The sequence below is a fragment of the Triticum dicoccoides genome, chromosome 7B (assembly GCF_002162155.2).
Source record: "Triticum dicoccoides isolate Atlit2015 ecotype Zavitan chromosome 7B, WEW_v2.0, whole genome shotgun sequence".
Taxonomy (NCBI): Eukaryota; Viridiplantae; Streptophyta; class Magnoliopsida; order Poales; family Poaceae; genus Triticum; species Triticum dicoccoides.
The window spans coordinates 401184072-401201747 of NC_041393.1; positions in this window are offsets into that span (position 1 = coordinate 401184072).

Sequence of the window (17676 nt, forward strand, 5' to 3'; positions counted from 1 at the left end):
GAAGAAGAAGAAGAAGAAGAAGAAGAAGAAGAAGAAGAAGAAGAAAAGGCTGCACCAGTAGGAGGGCATTATGGATGGATGAACTATTTCCTCTCTTGTAAAAAAATTACTCCCTCTCGGTGTATATTGATATAGATGGATTATTTCGATGGTGTGCATGTATTTGGAACAAAGAAGTAGCATGGGTCCTCTTGACTATAAGGAACTATTTATCCACCTAGCTTTCTCTACTACTCCTTCCAATGATCGGTATGCAATGCATGTGTCCGTATACATGACAGCTTGTCCATGGAAGTTCAACTACGGCGACCATCACATTTCATCCACTGCCACTCGCGATTCTCATGACGCTGCTCCAACCCATGGCACCACGTCCCCCGACGTGCGCCTCACCCCTCTCGTTCGCACCGCCCCTCTGCCTTTGTGTGCATGACATGTGGGCCACCTAAAATGCGGCGAGCATCAAGTTTCTACCACAGCCACACGCGATTCCCACGACGCCGCTCGAACCCATGACACCACACGTCCCGCGATCTACGGCTCACCCCTCTCGGCCCACTGCCCCTCTGCCTTCGGGAGCATTACATGTGGACCAGTCACCTATCGGGTCCACATGTTATTGATTCAAAGGCAGGTGTAGTAAGGCGCTGAAGCTCAGTCCCGAGGGCCCTAAGAGGGAAATGTAACTCCTGCGCCAGGACTTGTGGTGCTACCGCTACACAAACTCATGCCAAACTCAAGATTTGTTTCTTTACTATACATGCACACAACGATTTAATGGACATTGTAATCTCAACATGTGATGGGGAGCTCTAAATTTGAATTTGAACTTATAAAATGAAAAGATTCAAAACAAATAAACTGGGAGAGAGGGAGTATATCGTAGGACGTGTCCCATACGAAATAAGTCCCCTGGTTTGTCACTGCGAAGATGCGGTTAGAAAGGTGCACAGCATCTTCGTACTCGTACGACAACAAACAGCCGCAGACAGCATGGTCCGCCTTTGACCGCCATGTGCAAGGTTCGTGTTATCTTATTCAATCTCACAGTGGTTCCATCGTACCAATTCATGCGGTGGCCCGTTGCATGGCTGATCCTAATGTTGGAAAAAGGTTCTACGGGAACGATGTCACCGTTGTAAATATTGTGCAAATTGATCTTGGTACCCTCCCGTACATATGCAATCCAATCTCCACTAGCACCGAGCCTCACCTGTGAAACAATGGGCAGGGGGAGAATTAGGAAATGGACATGGAAGTAGTCTTTAGAATGCATTTACTACGTGATCAAACTCATCTTACCTGCTCATTGGAGGAAATCCAAGTGCCCCTCAACATCGGCATCTCAAGGGGCGTTAACTTGCAACTACGGCCAGGCCGTGTTGGAGAGACCCCCAAGGAAATGTTGGGAACGTAGTAATTTCAAAAAAATCCTACGCACATGCAAGATCATGGTGATGCATAGCAACAAGAGGGGAGAGTATTGTCCACGTACCCTCGTAGACCAAAAGTGTAAGCGTTAGCACAACGCGGTTGATGTAGTCGTACGTCTTCATGATCTGGCCGATCAAGTACCGAACGTATGGCACCTCTGAGTTCAGCACACGTTCAGCTCGATGACGTCCCATGAACTCCGATCCAGCAGAGCTTTGCGGGAGAGTTCCGTCAGCATGATGGCATGATGATGGTGTTGATGATGCTACCGACGCAGGGCTTCGCCTAAGCACCGCTACGATATTACCGAGGTGGAATATGGTGGAGGGGGGCACCGCACACGGCTAAGAGATCAAGAGATCAATTGTTGCGTTTAGAGGTGCCCCCTGCCCCCGTATATAAAGGATCAAGGGGGAGGGGGCGTCCAGCCAGGAGGAGGCGCGCCAGGGAGGAGTCCTACTCCTACCGGGAGTAGGACTCCCTCCTTTCCTAGTCCAAGTAGGAGAGGGGAACGAAGGGAGAGAGGAGAGGAAGGAAAGGGGGGAGGGCGCCCCCCTCCTTCCTATTCGGACTAGAGGGGGATGGGGGCGCGGCCTGCCCGGGCCACCCCTCCTCTTCTCCACTAGGGCCCATTAGGCCCACTAAATCCCCTGGGGGTTCCCGTAACCGCCCGGTACTCCGGTATATGTCCGAAACCTCCCGAAACACTTCCAGTGTCCGAACATAGTCATCCAATATATCGATCTTTACGTCTCGACCATTTCGAGACTCCTCGTCATGTCCGTGATCATATCCGGGACTCCGAACTACCTTCGGTACATCAAAACACAAAAACTCATAATACCGATCGTCACCAAACTTTAAGCGTGCGGACCCTATGGGTTCGCGAACTATGTAGACATGACCGAGACATGTCTCTGGTCAATAACCAATAGCGGAACCTAGATGCTCATATTGGCTCCCACATATTCTACGAAGATCTTTATCGGTCAAACCGCATAACAACATACGTTGTTCCCTTTGTCATCGGTATGTTACTTGCCCGAGATTCGATTGTCGGTATCTCAATACCTAGTTCAATATCGTTACCGGCAAGTCTCTTTACTCGTTACCTAATGCATCATTCCGTAACTAACTCATTAGTAACATTGCTTGCAAGGCTTATAGTGATGTGCATTACCGAGAGGGCCCAAAGATACCTCTCCGACAATCGGAGTGACAAATCCTAATCTCGAAATACGTCAACTCAACAAGTACCTTCGGAGACACCTGTAGAGCACCTTTATAATCACCCAGTTACATTGTGACATTTGGTAGCTCACAAAGTGTTCCTCTGGTAAGCGGGAGTTACATAATCTCATAGTCATAGGAACATGTATAAGTCATGAAGAAAGCAATAGCAACATACTAAACGATCAAGTGCTAAGCTAACGGAATGGGTCAAGTCAATCTCATCATTCTTCTAATGATGTGATCCCATTAATCAAATGATAACTCATATCTATGGTTAGGAAACTCAACCATCTTTGATCAATGAGCTAGTCAAGTAGACGCATACTAGTGACACTATGTTTGTCTATATATTCACACATGTATTATGTTTCCGGTTAATACAATTCTAGCATGAATAATAAACATTTATCATGATATGAGGAAATAAATAATAACTTTATTATTGCCTCTAGGGCATATTTCCTTCAGTCTCACACTTGCACTAGAGTTAATAATCTAGATTACACAGTAATGATTCTAACACCCATGGAGCCTTGGTGCTGATCATGTTTTGCTCGTGGAAGAGGCTTAGTCAACGGGTCTGCAATATTCAGATCCGTATGTATCTTGCAAATCTCTATGTCTCCCACCTGGACTTGGTCCCGGATGGAATTGAAGCGTCTCTTGATGTGCTTGGTTCTCTTGTGAATTCTGGATTCCTTTGCCAAGGCAATTGCACCAGTATTGTCACAAAAGATTTTTATTGGACCCGATGCACTAGGCATGACACCTAGATCGGATATGAACTCCATCATCCAGACTCCTTCATTTGCTGCTTCCGAAGCAGCTATGTACTCCGCTTCACATGTAGATCCCGCCACGACGCTTTGTTTAGAACTGCACCAACTGACAGCTCCACCGTTCAATATAAACACGTATCCGGTTTGCGATTTAGCATCGTCCGGATTAGTGTCAAAGCTTGCATCGACGTAACCATTTACGACTAGCTCTTTGTCACCTCCATAAACGAGAAACATATCCTTAGTCCTTTTCAGGTATTTCAGGATGTTCTTTGCCGTTGTCCAGTGATCCACTCCCGGATTACTTTGGTACCTCCCTGCTAAACTAATAGCAAGGCACACATCAGGTCTGGTACACAGCATTGCATACATGGTAGAGCCTATGGCTGAAGCATAGGGAACATCTTTCATTTTCTCTCTATGTTCTGCAGTGGTCGGGCATTGAGTCTGACTCAATTTTACACCTTGTATTACAGGCAAGAACCCTTTCTTTGCTTGATCCATTTTGAACTTTTTTTAAAACTTTATCAAGGTATGTACTTTGTGAAAGTCCAATTAAGCGTCTTGATCTATCTCTATAGATCTTGATGCCCAATATATAAGCAGCTTCACCGAGGTCTTTCATTGAAAAACTTTTATTCAAGTATCCTTTTATGCTATCCAGAAATTCTATATCATTTCCAATCAACAATATGTCGTCCACATATAATATTAGAAATGCTACAGAGCTCCCACTCACTTAGAGGCTTCTCCAAAAGTCTATATAAAACCATATGCTTTGATCACACTATCAAAGCGTTTATTCCAACTCCGAGAGGCTTGCACCAGTCCATAAATGGATCGCTGGAGCTTGCACACTTTGTTAGCACCTTTTGGATCGACAAAACCTTCTGGTTGCATCATATACAACTCTTCTTCCAGAAATCCATTCAGGATGCAGTTTTTACATCCATTTGCCAAATTTCATAATCATAAAATGCGGCAATTGCTAACATGATTCAGACAGACTTAAGCATCGCTACGAGTGAGAAAGTCTCATCGTAGTCAGCTCCTTGAACTTGTCGAAAACCTTTTGCAACAAGTCGAGCTTTGTAGACAGTAACATTACCATCAGCGTCAGTCTTCTTCTTGAAGATCCATTTATTCTCGATGGCTTGCCGATCATCAGGCAAGTCAACCAAAGTCCACACTTAGTTCTCATACATGGATCCCATCTCAGATTTCATGGCCTCAAGCCATTTTGCGGAATCTAGGCTCATCATCGCTTCCTCATAGTTCGTAGGTTCGCCATGGTCAAGTAACATGACCTCCAGAATAGGATTATCGTACCACTCTGGTGCGGATCTTACTCTGGTTGACCTACGAGGTTCGGTAGTAACTTGATCTGAAGTTTCATGATCAATATCATTAGCTTCCTCATTAATTGGTGTAGTAGTCACAGGAACCGGTTTCTGTGATGAACTATTTTCCAATAAGGGAGCAGGTACAATTACCTCATCAAGTTCTACTTTCCTCCCACTCACTTCTTTCGAGAGAAATTCCTTCTCTAGAAAGGATCCATTTTTAGCAACAATGTCTTGCCTTCGGATTTGTGATAGAAGGTGTACCCAACAATTTCCTTTGGGTATCCTATGAAGACACATTTCTCCAATTTGGGTTCGAGCTTATCAGGTTGAAGCTTTTTCACATAAGCATCGCAGCCCCAAACTTTAACAAATGACAACTTTGGTTTCTTGCCAAACCGCGGTTCATAAGGCGTCGTCTCAACGGATTTTGATGGTGCCCTATTTAACGTGAATTCAGCCATCTCTAAAGCATATAACCCCAAAATGATATCGGTAAATCAGTAAGAGACATCATAGATCGCACCATATCTAGTAAAGTACGATTACGACGTTCGGACACACCATTATGTTGTGGTGTTCCGGGTGGTGTGAGTTGCGAAACTATTCTGCATTGTTACAAATGTAGACCAAACTCGTAACTCAAATATTCTCCTCCACGATCAGATCGTAGAAACTTTATTTTCTTGTTACGATGATTTTCCACTTCACTCTGAAATTCTTTGAACTTTTCAAATGTTTCAGACTTATGTTTCATTAAGTAGATATACCCATATCTGCTCAAATCATCTGTGAAAGTGAGAGAATAACGATACCCGCCGCAAGCCTCAATATTCATCAGACCACATACATCAATATGTATGATTTCCAACAAATCTGTTGCTCGCTCCATAGTTACTGAGAACGGCATTTTAGTCATCTTGCCCATGAGGAATGCTTCGCAAGTACCAAGTGATTCATAATCAAGTGATTCCAAAAGTCCATCAGTATGGAGTTTCTTCATGCGCTTTACACCAATATGACCCAAACGGCGGTGCCACAAATAAGTTGCACTATCATTATCAACTCTGCATCTTTTGGCTTCAACATTATGAATATGTGTGTCACTACTATCGAGATTCAATAAAAATAGACCACTCTTCAAGGGTGCATGACCATAAAAGATATTACTCATATAAATAGAACAACCATTATTCTTAGATGCAAATGAATAACCGTCTCGCATTAAACAAGATCCAGATAATGTTCATGCTCAACGCTGGCACCAAATAACAATTATTCAGGTCTAAAACTAATCCCGAAGGTAGATGTAGAGGTAGCGTGCCGACGACGATCACATCGACTTTGGAACCATTTCCCACGCGCATCGTCACCTCGTCCTTAGCCAGTCTTCGCTTAATTTGTAGTCCCTATTTCGAGTTGCAAATATTAACAAAAGAACCAGTATCAAATACCCAGGTTCTACTGCGAGCTCTAGTAAGGTAGACATCACTAACATGTATATCACATATACCTTTGTTCACCTTGCCATCCTTCTTATCCGCCAAATACTTGGGGCAGTTCCGCTTCTAGTGACCAGTCTGCTTGTAGTAGAAGCACTCAGTCTCAGGCTTAGGTCCAGAGTTGGGTTTCTTCTCTTGAGCAGCAACTTGCTTGCCGTTCTTCTTGAAGTTCACCTTCTTCTTCCCTTTACCCTTTTTCTTGAAACTGGTGGTCTTGTTGACCATCAACACTTGATGCTCCTTCTTGATTTCTACCTCCGCAGCCTTTAGCATTGCGAAGAGCTCGGGAATTGTCTTGTTCATCCCTTGCATATTATAGTTCATCACGAAGCTCTTGTAGCTTGGTGGCAGTGATTGAAGAATTCTGTCAATGACACTATCATCCGGAAGATTAACTCCCAGTTGAATCAAGTGATTGTTATACCCAGACATTTTGAGTATATGTTCACTAGAACTATTCTCCTCCATCTTGCAGCTATAGAACTTATTGGAGACTTCATATCTCTCAACCCGGGCATTTGCTTGAAATATTAACTTCAACTCCTGGAACATCTCATATGCTCCATGACGTTCAACACGTCGTTGAAGTCCCGGTTCTAAGCCGTAAAGCATGGCACATTGAACTATAGAGTAGTCATCAGCTTTGCACTGCCAGATGTTCTTAACATCGTCAGTTGCATCTGCAGCAGGCATGGCACCCAGCGGTGCTTCCAGGACGTAATTCTTTTATGCAGCAATGAGGATAATCCTCAAGTTATGGACCCATTCCGTGTAATTGCTACCATCATCTTTCAACTTTGCTTTCTCAAGGAACACATTAAAATTAATGGAACAACAGCACGGGCCATCTATCTACAACAAACAAAGAGAAGCAAAATACTATCAGGTACTAAGTTCATGATAAATTTAAGTTCAATTAATCATATTACTTAAGAACTCCCACTTAGATAGACATCTCTCTAATCATCTAAGTGATCACGTGATCCAAATCAACTAAACCATAACGATCATCACGTGAAATGGAGTATTTTTCAATGGTGAACATCACTATGTTGATCATATCTACTATATGATTCACGCTCGACCTTTCGGTCTCAGTTTCTGAGGCCATATCTGCATATGCTAGGCTCGTCAAGTTTAACCCGAGTATTCTGCGTGTGCAAATCTGGCTTGCACCCGTTGTAGATGGACGTAGAGCTTATCACACCCGATCATCACGTGGTGTCTCGGCACGAGGAACTTTGGCAACGGTGCATACTCAGGGAGAACACTTTTTCTTGAAATTTAGTGAGAGATCATCTTATAATGCTATCGATAATCAAAGCAAAATAAGATGCATAAAGGATAAACATCACATGCAATCAATATAAATGATATGATATGGCCATCATCATCTTGTGCTTGTGATCTCCATCTTCGAAGCACCGTCATGATCACCATCGTCATCGGCACGACACCTTGATATCCATTGTAGCATCGTTGTCGTCTTGCCAACTATTGCTTCTACGACTATCTCTACCGCTTAGTGACAAAGTAAAGCAATTATAGGGCGATTGCATTTCATACAATAAAGCGACAACCATATGGCTCCAGCCAGTTGCCGATAACTCGGTTACAAAACATGATCGTCTCATACAATAAAATATAGCATCACGTCTTGACCATATCACATCACAACATGCCCTGCAAAAACAAGTTAGACATCCTCTACTTTATTGTTGCAAGTTTTACGTGGCTGCTATGGGTTGAGCAAGAACCGTTCTTACCTACGCATCGAAACCACAACGATAGTTCGTCAAGTTAGTGATGTTTTAACCTTCTCAAGGACCGGGCGTAGCCACACTCGGTTCAACTAAAGTTGGAGAAACTGACACCTACTAGCCACCTATGTGCAAAGCACGTCGGTAGAACCAGTTTTGCATAAGTGTACACGTAATGTCGGTCCAGGCCGCTTCATCCAACAATACCGCCGAACCAAAGTATGACATGCTGGTAAGCAGTATGACTTGTATCGCCCACAACTCACTTGTGTTCTACTCGTGCATATAACATCTACGCATAAAACCTGGCTCTGATACCACTATTGGAAACATAGTAATTTCAAAAAAATTCCTATGCACACACAAGATCATGGTGATGCATAGCAATGAGAGGGGAGAGTATTGTCCATGTACCCTCATAGACCGAAAGCGGAAGCATTAGCACAACGCGGTTGATGTAGTCGTACGTCTTCACGATCCGACCGATCAAGTACCGAACGTACGACACCTCCGAGTTCAGCACACGTTCAGCTTGATGACGTCCCACGAACTCCGATCCAGTAGATCTTTGCAGGAGAGTTCCGTCAGCACGACGGCGTGATGATGGTGTTGATGATGCTATTGACGCAGGGCTTCGCCTAAGCACTGCTACGATATTATCGAGGTGGAATATGGTGGAGGGGGGCACCGCATTCGGCTATGAGATCAAGAGATCAATTGCTGCGTCTAGAGCTGCCCCCTGTCCCCGTATATAAAGGATCAAGGGGGAGGGGTGGCCGGCCAGGAGGAGGCGCGCCAGGGAGGAGTCCTACTCCCACCGGGAGTAGGACTCCCTCCTTTCCTAGTCCAAGTAGGAGAGGGGAACGAAGGAAGAGAGGAGAGGAAGGAAAGGGGGGGCGCCGCCCCCCCTCCTTGTCCTATTCGGACTAGAGGGGGAGGGGGCGCGCACCCTACCCTGGCCACCCCTCCTCTTCTCCACTAGGGCCCATTAGGCCCACTAAATCCGCCGGAGGGTTCCGGTAACCCCCCGGTACTCCGGTATATGTCTGAAACCTCCCGAAACACTTCCGGTGTCCGAACATAGTCATCCAATATATCGATCTTTACGTCTCGACCATTTCGAGACTCCTCGTCATGTCTGTGATCATATCCGGTACTCCAAACTACCTTCGGTACATCAAAACACAAAAACTCATAATACAGATCGTCACCGAACTTTAAGTGTGCGGACCCTATGGGTTCGAGAACTATGTAGACATGACCGAGCATGTCTCTGGTCAATAACCAATAGCGAAACCTGGATGCTCATATTGGCTCCCACATATTCTACGAAGATCTTTGTCGGTCAAACCGCATAACAACATACGTTGTTCCCTTTGTCATCGGTATGTTACTTGCCCGAGATTCGATCGTCGGTATCTCAATACCTTCAATATCGTCACCGGTAAGTCTCTTTACTCGTTACGTAATGCATCATTCCATAACTAACTCATTAGCTACATTGCTTGGAAGACTTATAGTGATGTGCATTACCGAGAGGGCCCAGAGATACCTCTCTGACACTCGGAGTGACAAATCCTAATCTCGAAATACGTCAACTCAACAAGTACCTTCGGAGACACCTATAGAGCACCTTTATAATCACCCAGTTACGTTGTGACGTTTGGTAGCACACAAAGTGTTCCTCCGGTAAGCGGGAGTTACATAATATCATAGTCATAGGATCATGTATAAGTCATGAAGAAAGCAATAGCAACATACTAAACGATCAAGTGCTAAGCTAACGGAATGGGTCAAGTCAATCTCATCATTCTTCTAATGATGTGATCCCATTGATCAAATGATAACTCATATCTATGGTTAGGAAACTCAACCATCTTTGATCAATGAGCTAGTCAAGTAGAGGCATACTAGTGACACTATATTTGTCTATATATTCACACATGTATTATGTTTCCGGTTAATACAATTCTAGCATGAATAATAAACATTTATCATGATAGGAGGAAATAAATAATAACTTTATTATTGCCTCTAGGGCATATTTCCTTCAGGAAACATCTTCGTGTGTTCCACGAAACATCAAGATGCATTTGTATGAGTAATTTATCTTGTGAGAGAAAAGGATGAATGAGGGAAGGCCTCTAGAGATAGAGATAGACACTACTACTACCAATGTGCTGGCCCGTGCGTTGTAATGGATCCAAAGTAGTAGAATAATACTTGTTCACGTGCTTGAAATATAAACACTCTAGTTTTGATATACATGTCTCAGCAGACATGACAACTTGTCCATGGAAGTTGAACCACGACGACCATCATGTTTCTTGTTCCTACCACTGCCACACCCACACGCGATTCCCACGATGCCGCTCCAACCCACGGCACGACGTCCCCCGATGTGGACATGGATCCTCTGACGTGGCTATCACTGCCTTACCCTGCCTTTCTGTCGGGGATATACCCCGCGGTATGACCCGGCTGGAGTTGTAAACCGGCGGATGGTAAACCGGCGGAGAGTCAAGATAGATGGCTAAGACAGACGGTAAACCGGCTGGTGGTAAACCGGCAGACAGTTAAGACAGATGGCTAAGACAGATGGTAAACCGGCGAGTGTTAAACTGGCAGACAATGTTAAACTGGCAGACAATGTTAAACTGGCAAACAATGTTAAACTGACAGATAATGTTAAACCAGCAGACAATGTTAAACCGGCAGACGTTAAGAAGCCCAGGAAGGGAAGTCAAAATAGTTTAAGTTAAAGTCCGAGTTGGACTCCACATGTAACCCGCCCCTTCAACATATATAAGGAGGGGCAGGGCTCCTCAAAGGGGGAGAAGCAAGAAACAATCTCTAGGGCTAGACACAACTAGAGGAGAGCCGGTTTACGGTGACTCCCTCGTGATGATAATGAGATCAAGCCTCAAACAGCATGTAAGGTTGTTACCGGATGATGTTTCCCGGGCCCGAAGCTGTCTAAACCCTTGTCTTGTGTTGCGTCTCTCGATTCCGCTCAACCCCTCTCAAGCTACCACATAGATGCGTTGGCCTCGCGACTAAGTCCTCACACTAAGGACATCTGACGTGTTAATTCCACGACAGTTGGCGCCCACCGTGGAGCTCGCGCACGGTGGTGTTGAGTTCTTGGAGGGATCTCATCCAAGGGTTCGAGAAGCTCGCAATTCATCCAATGAAGAAGAATCAGCAAATTCATTGAGTTATGATCATAGTCATGATTCAAGTTTGAAACATCAAATACAAGATTGAGATCAAGAGTTAGGGCTGCATCTAAGCCGCCACAAATCGACGAGATCAGCAAAAACTTTTGCTGCGACAAACACCGAAGCACATCGGATCCAATACGAGTCCATAGGCTACTACGCGTCACGTCAAGAAGGAAAGTGCTAGCTGGAGACGGTTTAAAAAAAAGAGAGAGAGGACGGGTCAACCACGACTCGGAGGAGGATTGGGTCGTGGGGACGGCCTTTGTTTTGCTCCGGAGTCGCGCCTCCAAGCCTGCCATGACCGGACCGGTCGAAGATGGCGCTGCTCTTGAATCGCCGGCCTCGCGCCCTCATCTCTACAGTCGCGAGCCCGGACCAAGTCACCGCGCTGGTCGGTTCTAGTGACCCTCACGCCAGTTCCAACCTGGTCACCGCCGCCGGATCGTTTCCATCCCGGCTGCGGCCCGCTGAATCACCTTGGTCGTTCCAACCCGCTGGCTTCAGCCGCGCCTGCAACCTGCGGGTTTGCGCCGCTCCGAGTCACTACGTCCGCGGTCCCGTTAAACCACCGAGCTGGTTTGCTTCTGACCGGCTGCCCGCCTCACCACCTCCACGAGAGCGCGACGGGTCGCCGGTTTCCATCTCCGCTGCCTCGTCCCGCCAGTCGAACACCGTTCGGGGGCCGCTACTGGGCCGCTCCCCTGTATCAAACCGCCGCCGGCTTGTCCCTCCGCCTCACCATGTCGTGGGGTGCCACCGTACGTCAACCCGCCGGGGCCCTGCCCGTGAGTCGGCCTCGTTCACCAAGTCATCGGGTTACCTATGCCGCTTCAGCCGTTGCCCCGCTGGGGCCCTAACGCATCCGCCTCTGTTGCGGTCCCGGCCTCCTGCTTGCCTCCGACACGCGCGGCCTCGCACGGCCGGACCACAAGCTGCCGCATCCCTGGATCGCCTGCCGCCTCGCTGGTTTTGAAACGCCGTTCCACAGCCTGGAGTCGCCGTTCAACATGGCGCGAGCCGCCGCCGCTAACCCGCCATTCGGTGAGCCGCCTCCCGCGAGCCGCTGCTGCGGCCCCCTTTTACTGTTCTGCCTCGCCAAACGCCGATTTATCCTCTGAGTCGGCCTCGACTCTACGGCCTCATCGAGCCGCCGGCCTTCACCGACGCGCCCCCACTGCCGAGCCACCGGCGCCGGTCACCCATGTACAGGCTATGGCCCGCTGAGCCGTCTTAGCTATTCCAACCGCCGGCTTGCCACACCTCCAGCGCCGGCCTTGCGCCTCAGAGCCACCCCCGCCTGGTTGCACCCCCTCCCGCGGCGCTTACTCTGCTCTCCGCTGGGCCTCACACCCCCTCGCGCGGGCGCCTGGTCGCGCCCCTTCCCGCGGCGTTCACTCTGTTCTCCGTCGGGCCGCGCCCGAGCCTCTCCTCCTCGCGCCCCTCCGTGGCCGAGCCCGTCGGCTTGGCCTCGCCCTCCTCTGTGCCCGCTGCGGGCCGCGCCTCTCCAGCTTCGGTGGCCGCGTGTGCGTCGGCTCCACCAAGTCGTCCGGCTCCTCCTCACCCATGGTGGGTTCTTCACGCCCAAGTGCGCGCCCCGCGCTGCTCCACTTTGACCGGCCCCGAGCCCGCCGCTAAACCGCCAGCAGTTCCCACGGCCTCGTCACCAGCCCCGCGCCGCTTGTTCGCCCGTGCGGCCTTGGCCTTGGCCGGATCTGGCCACAGCCGCGCGCTCTGGCGCTCTCCAAGTCGTTATGGCTTCACCACAGCACCCCCGCAGGCTCCTTCTATGATCAAATCTCTATGGTAAGGATAGGATTGGTTGGAAAGGTCAAAAGACCTTAATGCACGACTGTAAAAAAAGGGGGGCCGCGAGTTGCATGTATGGTTGTGGATTGTGGTTACTGTAGGTCAAATCAACCTGGCTGTCCGTTTCATTACCAGCGTTGACGGACGTGTGCATTGGTGTCATGCCCTATGACTATGGCGTCTGATATTACAACTGGTGAAGCACTGACATCAGGAGATAAAGACCAGTATTGAGGCATGAGGTCATTTGATTAAAATATATATCAAGGTTTAGCAATATATGAATGAGAAGAGCTACGGCAGCATCTCGTGAGGTCCTCGAGGGTGTCGGCGAGAAATCCTTTGGATGCATATAAGGACCAAAGCAACAGTACTGAAATGTTATCTACAGATGCCACATACGGATCATCTGCCACACGAACAAATCAGGTCAATTGACTCATGGCCAAGGGACCATATTGAATCGCCGACCAGCCTAAACCGCTTCTGTCGCGATGGACGGATCATTCGTTGTCCGAACAAAAAGCATCAGGTGATATCCGTCCGGTTTGTTTTCATAGCATGTATTAATTTTTGTGTGAACAATTACTTTGGCATGTGATGTTTTTTGACGCTGGACAATTGTTCATTACAAATGCGGCGTTATATTAAGGGCACGGAGCACGTGCTAGCAATGTTCTGCACTGGCATTTCATCCATGTCATACCACCTGGTGAATGAACGTGAGCAAGTCGCCGTCCCTGTGGCCCAGTTTACATCAGCTTGCCGGGACTGCGCTCGCGATTAACTCGCCTGTCCGAGCCGGTTTACGACACCGGTGCCGATCTTCCCCTTCCACACCGGCTTACAATGTCGCGGCCGACTCATCTGTCCGAGCCGCCTCTGATGTTGCAGTCGTCCTTGTCGTCCGCCTCTCACGGCCTGGTCTACATCAACACGTGGGCCGCACCTGTCTGCAGGAGCTATTTATTGAGTATGAGCAAGTCACTACTTGGGTAGCCCGGTTTTCTTCCAACAAATTGGAGGCAAACTATTATTCAGCCGTCGTTTGCGCTGGATGGCTCAATGGACATGCGCACAAATCGCTGCCACTACAGTTTGGTTAACTTCAAACAGCCAGTTGGAAAGAACCATTGGCCGAGTTGCTGACACAGCTCATACGGGATCAATTATAACCCGCCGCAGTCACCTCAACCTTCGGTGGATTCACATGGCGTTATCAACACCAATGATATATACCTTCTGCTATGGTCAAGTATGGAGAATCTCAAGACAACTCCTTGAGTCATCTTAAGACTCGGGGGCTACGATGATATGACACAGCAAGTCTTGCCAGTTTCAGCAAATTCAAGTGCCCCAGAATGTTGAAAGATAACCCGGTCCTGGAGGCTACTGCTATATTGATGAAAATTTAAAGGTCGTCAGAAAATTTCCGGCTTAAAAATTATATGACAGTTACAAATCCCGACTCAATGAAGAAGTTCTGGGTCATTAGAAAGGATTCCGGTTTAAAATCCGGTTCAAGAGACATCTTTCTTTCATAAAGCGTTGAAGCTCTCAAATATCCGGTTTCAAAAGCCGGCTCAAGGGAGGTCAGTCTCATTGAAGCTCTCCAAATATCCGGTTTACAATCCGGTTCAAGGGAAATTTATCTATCATGAAGCTTTGAAGCTCTCAAATCTGGTTCAAAATTCGATTCAAGGGGAAATCTATCTCCCACAAATCTCTGAAGCTGTAAATATCCGGTTCAAAATCTCGGTTCAAGAAGAATTTATCTCTTGCAAAAAGTTAAATGTTGCCGAAGAGGACCTGTTGCCATGATGCACGGCTCAAACATGGGTATCCCGCCTTTCTGGTTTATCATATTATTGGTTACATGGGGGCTTCAGCTGACAAAGCGGAGTTCTGTCCATTAATCCGGCTATCACGCCACAACAAAGCTTGGGAGCTTCACACCCAAGGGGCCAAAGAGAGTCGTGTTGCTATGCACAGCTCAAACATAGGCACCCATTGAGCACAGCTCACAAAGTTACTTGGGGGCTCTTTGTGTAAAGTAACAAAGAGTTTGAAAGGACCCTTGTAATTGGGTATTGACCCACGGCTTGGAAGCCTGGTGTATTCACCTAAAACCCCGGGTTAACCTGCCTTCATCAAGTAAGCCACTCCTATCCAGGTAATCCTGGCATGACCCGCCGAACGTTTGACAAGTCAATCTTATATAGACCCTGAACTTGTCAAAGTTAAAACGACGACTAGTTAGTTGGAGGCCCATCTTAAGGCTTTGTCAAATGGTTTAACTCAGTGGCCTGGCAGCCCATGAAAAGCCTCGAATTTGGGCCTGGCAGCCCTTGAAATACGGTTTTATTTGCCTTTGTCAAGATTTTTCTCTTTTGATAAATTTTATGTTGAACCGATGTCTATTGACCCGGCATGACTATCAGTCATCAAATTAACCCGGTGTTCGTTAACCCGGCTCGACTTTCAACTACAAGTTGTCAGTACATAATCACTTATAATCCGGTGTTTATTGACCCGGCCTGGCTTTGGACTATAACTTGCCAGTATATATTTGGATTGCGCTATTAGAATTATGCGCTTATAAATCATTGGGTATATTATTCAAATAGCCAACAAGGCTGGATTTTTATTATGGTTATCAATAACCAGTATTATGATTAAGGTTTCCAAAGTCGCTTTTGCGCAATGGCTATCATATTATCAATAGATATGATTTATTCTACAATTGAAGGAATAGTCCCGAGTTGCTGCAGGCTTACGACCCAGCACTTGGGGGCTACATTATTTCAGTTGAAATTACATCAAATACACAAGCCTCATGTCGCTGCAAGCATGCACCATGACACTTGGGGGCTAATGCAAAGTCATTTTTTGCTCACCTTATTGAAGATCCGACTCATCACATTGTAATGAGCCGGCCCTTGGGGGCTACATATTGCCTTTGTCAACAATTTAAGGTACAAAGCTTTTTATCCATTATATTTACAAAGTCCCTGCTCAGTTGGTAAAGCACAAGGCTCTTAACCTTGTGAACGTGAATTCAAGCCCCATGATGGGGGTTACATCATATGATGTTATTTTCATTGAAGTATATATCAAAGTCCCAGCTCAATATTATTTTACTGAGCCGGCCCTTGGGGGCTACACCGTTGCTGTTCAAAGTTTACATGATTATATTTACAAAGTCCCTGCTCATTATTGCATAATGACCCGGCCCTTGGGGGCTACACTGGTTGAAGTTTTTATGAGCATCAGGAAATTACAAGTCCCAGGTTACTGCAAGCATGACAACCCAGCACTCATATGTGGAATACTCAATTCTAACTAGTGATTGAGATGAACAACCTGGATTTCTTCAAGATTGTGATATTTATATTGAAGCAAGTCTTAAGCTGTTGCTATGCTACCTTCTTAAGACTTGAGGGCTACAAGTGATAGTCATATAAGAGGTATATTTTCAAGCTGGATGTTAACTACAAGTATGACCCGGTGCTATCAATATTTATAAACCGGCAAGTTCTACATTCTTAAACCGGCTGAAGATCAGATGAGGATTTCAAGGACCATTATTTTTGTTAAGTCATTGGGAGCTGAGTCAAAGAAGTTATTCTTCACAATATTTCTCTATGACATACCAATGTCAGCAAATTGATTATGAAGCTAGCCTATTAAACTGGATTTTCTAGAAGAAGGAAGTGATAAGGACTTAAGGATGATCAGAGTCAGTTTAACATGGATAAATCGAAATTAAACTGGGGGCTAATGTCGGGGATATACCCCGCGGTATGACCCGGCTGGAGTTGTAAACCGGCTGGGACTTGGTAAACCGGCGGATGGTAAACCGGCGGAGAGTCAAGACAGATGGCTAAGACAGATGGTAAACTGGCTGGTGGTAAACCGGCAGACAGTTAAGACAGATGGCTAAGACAAACGGTAAACTGACGAGTGTTAAACCGGCAGACAATGTTAAACTGGCAGACAATGTTAAACCGGCAGACAATGTTAAACCGGCAGATGTTAAGAAGCCCAGGAAGGGAAGTCAAAATAGTTTAAGTTAAAGTCCAAGTTGGACTCCACATGTAACCCGCCCCTTCAACATATATAAGGAGGGGCAGGGCTCCTCAAAGGGGGAGAAGCAAGAAACAATCTCTAGGGCTAGACACAACTAGAGGAGAGCCGGTTTACGGCGACTCCCTCATGATGATAATGAGATCTAGCCACAAAAAGCATGTAGGGTTGTTACCGGATGATGTTTCCCGGGGCCCGAAGCTGTCTAAACCCTTGTCTTGTGTTGCGTCTCTCGATTCCGCTCAACCCCTCTCAAGCTACCACATAGATGCATTGGCCTCGCGACTAAGTCCTCACACTAAGGATATCTGACGTGTTAATTCCACGACACTTTCCTTCACTGACAGGTAGGACCCACGCTTGGGGATCCCACATGTCAGTGACAGAATGGTAGGATTGTTCACGTCAGGGGATCCTTATCCCCCCGACGTGCATCTCATCCCTCTTGGCCCCACCGCTCCTCTGCCTTTGTGTGCATGACATGCGGGCCAGTTGAACTGCGGTGACCA